The 6,720-nt window shown below is 50.2% G+C and overlaps 1 long non-coding RNA gene across 1 annotated transcript; it reads right to left on the bottom strand.

Annotated features, from left to right (window-relative positions):
• Nucleotides 1-273: 273 nt before the first annotated feature.
• On the bottom strand, nt 274-5,097 carry LOC127664936 (uncharacterized). Its single transcript, XR_007973285.1, has 3 exons — nt 4,946-5,097; nt 2,741-2,865; nt 274-825 (listed from the first exon to the last, which is right to left on the bottom strand). It is a non-coding gene; the product is annotated as an uncharacterized LOC127664936 (long non-coding RNA).
• Between the last annotated feature and the right edge of the window lie 1,623 nt (nt 5,098-6,720).

Below are 6,720 nucleotides of genomic sequence, written 5' to 3'. Positions count from 1 at the left end.
GGCCACTTGAGGAGGCTGTGGAGTTAAGAAAAAGTCTAGAGTTGGCCTCTCAGTGCTCCTTGCTCCCTGCTCCTTGCTGGCCTTGTAGTGAGCACTTGGTATGTAATGTCCTGAAGTGACAAGTCCTATTTGTCTTGGTTGTGTCTGGTTGTCTGGTTGGCACTGACTCTTCATTGAGGGGATATTGACTCTAAGACTTATTTTACACACTCTACAAAGTAACCAGCTACTGGCAATTATTCCAAAGTAAATCAAAGGGCTGTTTTATTCGGTCATATGGTCCATGGGGTAAATGGACACTGGCTGGGCTGGAGCCCCAGTCAACTGTTCCAGAGGGCTAAGAAGTGTGTGTTCTAGAGTAGAGACAGAACTAACCACAGCAGCTCTGGAGGCCCCATGTCTCTGCACTGGGATACAGGACTCCAGAGTGTCCTCTGTTCCACAGATGCTTGTCCTGTTAGCTGGCCTTGCTTTATCAAATTGAAAGCCGCCACTTCCAAGGTCAGGGATAACGAGCAGGAGATGTAGCACAGTGGAGGTAGGGAAATCAAATCCGTGAGCTGGAGATGACAATGTGCTGCTTGGGGAGATCCTTTCTCAGAATAAGCTGGGTGTGGTGGCAGATGGCTGAGATCCCAGCACTGGAGAGGTAGAGTCAAGTGCCCCCCCCATGCCCTGATGCTGCAGAGGACTGTTGAATATATGTGCCACGGTCAGTGGCTAACCCTTGCAGTAATGGTCTGGAGTCTGGAGAGACTTGGGAGTTCAAGGCCAGCTTTATTTAGCTCCTTATGAAGTTCTAGGCCAGCCTGGGCTACAGGAGACCTAAAAAAAAAAAAAAAAAAAAAGACAACCAACAGCACTTGGGCGACCAAACCCAAAACCAGCCTGCACAGGACAGCAGACAAAGCCACCTAGGGATGCCTTGGACTCTGACTTGCTTCTTTCCAGACAGGACTTTTGCTGGGGAGGCACAAGAGGTGCGGGGGAACTCCCGGCATCCCTCTTTCTTGCTGGTGAACCAAGGTCAACCAGAGCTCGCTGAGAGGTGACTCACTTGGGCTGACTGGCCTCTCTGGATATGGAACCTGTTTCCCTTTTTGTCCCATCTCCCTCTGACATCCAGGGTCAGTACTGGCCTTCACCAAGATGGAGGCCAGGGAAGAACAGGCAGAATCTCTTCTTCCCAGTGACTGTAGACATAATCCGCTGTCTCTCAAACGGGTCTCTTATAACAGGTCTCTTAGAACGTCAATTTCATTTTTATAAAGATTCACTTTATGCATATGAATGTTTTGCTTACGTGTATGTACGTACACGTGTGAGTGCCAGATGCCCACACTGACTGGAAGAGGATGTCAACCCCCCTAGAGCTGGAGTCACAGTCCGTTGTGAGCAGCCACATGGTTTCTGGTTTCTGGGACCTGAACCCGGGTCCTCTACAAGAGCAGCGATGGATGCTCTTAACCACTGAACACCCTCCCCCCCCCACACACACACACACAACTCCCCCTTTCATTTTTTAGAGCTGGGATCATGGTGTCTCAGCCTCCCAAGAAATAAATCTTCATGTCTCTGAAGAGATCATAATGATCTCCTACCAAGCTTAAATGATAGAAAGGAGCAGATCTGAATCCCCTTGAGATGCACTCAGGGCAGAGAAGAGTCGGTGGCCCGCGGTGGGGGAGGGGACCTGCACTTGTTTGGGAGACAGAGTAACTGGAAAGAGAGGAGCGGGCTGGAGAAGGGGGGCTGGGCACAGAGCCCTCTCTGTCCTCGGGAGCCTGAGGGATATTTGCTTTTAGAAATAAAGGCATGGAAATTGTTCTGGGCACAATTCCCAGCCCTTGTGTGAGAGCCAAACGGAGGAGGCCGGACTTCGCCGCGCGCACAGGGCTCCCTGCGTGGGTGGGGTGCCTCACCCCCTGCGTGGGGTGTCTCGCTCTGGCTGTTGGTTCAGCCCCTCTCAATGCTGGGTCACCTCCATTATTTAGGCCACTGCGTCGTTCTGGCTGTGGCTGTTTCCTGTTCCGCATGGAATTGTGACAGTCCCTCACTGGGCCATCTTTTAGTGGGATAAGGAGACAAAGGCTGGCCCTCCGTGGACAAACTTCTCTTTCTAAATGTTTACCCTGCAGCCCTGGGGATTAAGCAGAGAAGCTCCCTTTGTGTGGAGCAGCAGAAGCACAAGTCGCTGACCTCCGGCTCACTGTGCTTGACCTGGCCAGCAGTTCAAGCCTCTCGCCCTCCGCCCTGAAGGAGGACGGACTGGGGCAGCTGCTCCGTCCTGCGCAGGGACCCAGGGGGCCTGCTTCAGATCTGCTGACTGAGAGCCAGGGCAGCAGCAGGCATTTTCTTGCCTGATCAGAGCTGCTAGGGAGGTCTGTCCCTGCAGGAGCCCAGCTGGAAACACGCAGGAGCCAGCTCTGGAAGACCAGTCCGGAAGTTACCAAACATATTAGACCGGGGTAGAACAGATCATGAGGAAGATGGGCCCCAGAGGGGATGACAGACTGAAATTTTATCTGGCAGGAATTTTATTCTGGAGCCAGTGGAAAGATTTATACACTCAAAGGTGTGCATTTTAGTGCCAATATGTGGTGTTTGAAGGGCAAAGAGCAGGTGAGACCAGGCAGGAAATTGGGATGGAAAAAAAAACCTGTTGGGGGTAGAAGTGATGGGCTTCAGGGCTGTGGTCAGAATGGCCCGGGGCGGGGCAGGGTGGTGCTCCAAGTCTTACCTAAGATGAGAGTAAAGTTCCCACGATGGATCAGTGTCCTCTCTCACGAAAGGATGCTCTAGGGGACAATACTTCTGTGCAATAGTAAGAAACTAAGGGAGCAGAAATTTGACTTCTGTCTTCTGCTGAAAGGGAGAAGACAGATTTCAGAAGTGAGTTCCATCATGCCCTTCAGGTGTGTCCAGTCATCGGACTAGGCAACAAACCCTGACCGTCCGACGTTCCAGGTGGAGAATGATGATGTAACTAAATCACAAAGGCAGAATCGCAGAAACCCGGTGTTTTGAGTCAGTTTCCAATTTTGCCCTGGGCGGCACTCAGAGCCATCCCAGCGTGGGCACAGCCATGGGCTGCAGGCTGGGCATGCCTCTAAGCTTTATTTCTGGCTCATCTGGGATAAAAAACCATTGGCTATATGATCTTAGGACTAACCAGCTAGTTCTTTATACCAAGCCCAGTAAGTAGGTAGTATTGGCAAGTAAGTCCAAACACGACACTCAAAGTCTTTTTGCAAAGAACACACACACACACACACACACACTCACTCATACACACACAGTCACACACAGTTCACACACTCACACTCACAGACATATATACATACACACACCTATACATACACTCATACACACATTCACACACAGACACACAGTCACACACTCATACATACATTCATACAAACACTCGCACTCATGCACATATACTCATGCACACACACATACATATTCACTCATTCATACATATACTCACACACACTCATACATGCACACATACATTCATGCACACTCACACACAAGCACCCTCTTACACACACTCACATGCACACTGACTTCCAGAAGAGGACTCAGTTTGCACTCCATGCTCTCTCCACCCGGTGTTTATAGCCAGAGATGTTTTTAGTTCCACTAAAGAAAAGACCCGAGCTTTTCTTTTGAACCAAATGACTCAGATCTCAGTTTAAGAGAGACACGTCTGGCATGCTTACACGGAGGACTTTGCAGGCAGGACTTAGACTAGCAGCCTACAAGTGTGTTTCCCCAGCTGATTCTCTCTGTGGGGCATAGGGGCCCCTCCAGCTGGCCACGCAGGAAGGGGCGGGCCTCTGGCTGCTGCACCTCTTCCTGGTACTGGGCTCGCAGCACTTCGGTTCTTGCCCCTCACCCTGGTGTGCAGCAGCAGTAAAGGAGAATATTCGTTTTTTTGTGGTAGAGAAAATCTGCCATTCCTAGATTTGCTCCTGAACCAAGAGGCTGAGTGTGTTTTCCAGGCCCGTGACACATTGTTTTCGAGAGGAACTAAGACTCTGGGAAAGCTGCCTTCAGATGCCCTTGGCCTCATCAGAGAAGTGAATTACCGCCAAAAGGATGATGTCAAGGGCCGTCTGGAGCTGAGCCCAGATTTGAGGAGGGCTCCGGCACTCAATCCCTGGGTCCTCAGGTCTGCGTCTATCTAAAAGCAATGCACACTGTTTACCTGAAGTCCTACCAAGTGTTTCATGTAAACTGGAGGTATAGTAAGCTGCAGAGTGAGGTGTGCCCACCGTGTGTTGTTGATGGTGAGGTAGAACCTGAAGACAGCCAGCATTCGGCTAAGACAAGTTGTCCTGAAGCTGTGGCTTTGTACAAAATGTCATCGAGAGGTTACAGCAAACCACCCCTCAGCCACCCACCTATTCCCACACCAGGCCACCTTTCTTCCTCTTAGATTTATGTCGAAAGGGTTGGTGACATTGGGAAGCTGAGAGGCAGCTTTGGAAACTGACCTCTCCTTGGCAATTAATTTCATCCCACCGATCGCTGAAGGGAGTGGGGGAGGGGAGGGAGGAAGCCAGCACCTGCCGCAGTGACAGGAGTGGGGCCCCGCCCCCCAAGCCCAACATCCTGGCTTGGCCTCAGGGTCTGACAAATGTCTTTTCTCATAGGAAAAAGAGGGGTGGGAAGGGAACATGGCGTCAAGCTGGGCCCCAGAAGGAAGACAAGCCCCTGAGTTGAATCAAATGGTCAGGCCTTCTCTTTCCCACTCCTTTGTACATACTTCTGAACAAGGAAAAAGAGGAGCACCCCTCCCCCCAAAAGTGTAACCAGTCATTCTGCCATCCTTAGGATCTAGGGGACTCTTGGGACTTTCAGGTTACCCACAGGCTTGGTTCCTTTTGACTTGACTGCTCTGTTGCCTACCCACCCCCCTTGACTTCAGAAACCTCACCTCCCATCGAACCATCCCCAGACAAAGAAGCTTTCTTCCTGTGAAGTTCTGTGTGTGTGTCAGGACTCTGGAGTGAGAGATGGGTGGATCACACTCTTCAGTTAACTAGCACACTTCACTTAACTAATGGCGACTTGTGTCCATCGTGACAGGATGGACTGAAAGGCTTGAGTCCGAGTGAATGCATGTGAAAATGTTGAGCTTAAATGTTTACGAAACTGTGAAAGGGAAGCTAACACCTCCCCCCCCAGAACTGTGAAAGGGAAGCTAACATCCCCCCCCCAGAACTGTGAAAGGGAAGCTAACATCCCCCCCCACCCCCTACCCCCGAGAAGCAGGCGTGAGCTTCCTATGTTGCGGGAGCTGTCACTGGTAACATGTCGTACTTGAGGTTAACAGAGCTCGGGGTCTCTGTTAGGACAAAAACCGTTTGGGTTTTGCACAGTGAAGCTCATTTGAGTCTCTGCTTTCCACATATTTGCTGTGGTACCTCAGGCAAACATTTTGATATTCTTGATATTTGGTTTTCTTGTCCACAAAACAAAGTTTCTTTCCTTTGAGGAATAATATCATACTCTCTAAAACAGGCTTGGCATAACCACTGGACACAGAAGAGACTTGGCACCATGAAATACTTCCATGGTTGGGGCTTGAAATAGGCTTAGGAAATGTTGCTTTTAAATGTTTTTAAAGTTGGGTTTTTTTTTTCTTAATGCTTTGTGATATCTTTTTTATGTTGTTGTGAAATACAAGGCAGGAACAACCAAAGGAACCGAGAGTTTATCTCACTGCTTGAGAGGACACGGTGCAGTCCATCGTGGTAGGGAAGTTGTGGCAGTTGGAATTGGGCTAGCCTGGACTGAAGACACTCTCAGCAGGGCTGCCTCCCTCGCATCTCTGCAGAACAGAGAGCAGAGAGACTCAGGCTGGATACCGGCCTGGCCTCTAACCCACAAGCCTCACCTCTGTGGCTCTATGTCTGTCAGGGAGGACTCTCGTCCATAAGGTTCCACAGCCCCCTAAACAGCACCAGCAGGTGGATATCACTCCACAGGCAAACCATAACAGTGTAACAGAACACATGTGTATGTTTTGACACCAAGTGAACCCTTAAAATTGTATAAGTTAGGCATGGCGACGCATGCCTTTAATCCCAGCACTTGGAAGACAGAGGCAGACAGATCTCTGTGAGTTCTAAGCCAGCCTGGTCTACACAGAGAGTCCCAGGACAGCCAGAGCTACATAGTGAGACCCTGCCTCAAGCAAACAGAGAGAAGACGGTACATTTAGACTAAGACCCAGGCCATTTGCTTCCTAGAGACGCTATAGAGGTTACAGCATACTGGGCTCTCTCTGCGTCTCTGTGTCTGTCTGTCTGTCTGTCTTTTTCTCCCTGTGTCTCTGTGTCTATCTGTGTCTCTGTTTCTCTGTGACTTCCTCTCTCTTTTCCTCTCCCTCTCTCCCTCTCCCTCTTCCTCTCCCTCTCCCTCTCTCCCTCTCCCTCTTCCTCTCCCTCTCTCCCTCTCTCTCTCCCTCTCTCTCTCTGATACTTCTGCAGGTTAAAAGTCCAGACTCAAGGAGTCAGCACTAGTGAGCTTCCTCCCAAAGCTTTATGGGAGAGTCCCTCCTTCCCGCTGCTGTTAGCTGTTCCTGGAATTCTCCGGCAAGTGGTGGTAGCATCACTCCATCATCTGCCTCAGTTTCCACCCAGCCTTGACCCCATGTCTGTATCTCAAACCACTTGTTTTTCATTAATCATGAGAGCTAAGTCTCAC

This window comes from Apodemus sylvaticus, chromosome 14, assembly GCF_947179515.1.
Source record: "Apodemus sylvaticus chromosome 14, mApoSyl1.1, whole genome shotgun sequence".
Lineage (NCBI taxonomy): Eukaryota > Metazoa > Chordata > Mammalia > Rodentia > Muridae > Apodemus > Apodemus sylvaticus.
The sequence above is the reverse complement of the archived record's forward strand: the minus strand, read 5'-3'. Positions and strand labels throughout refer to the sequence as shown.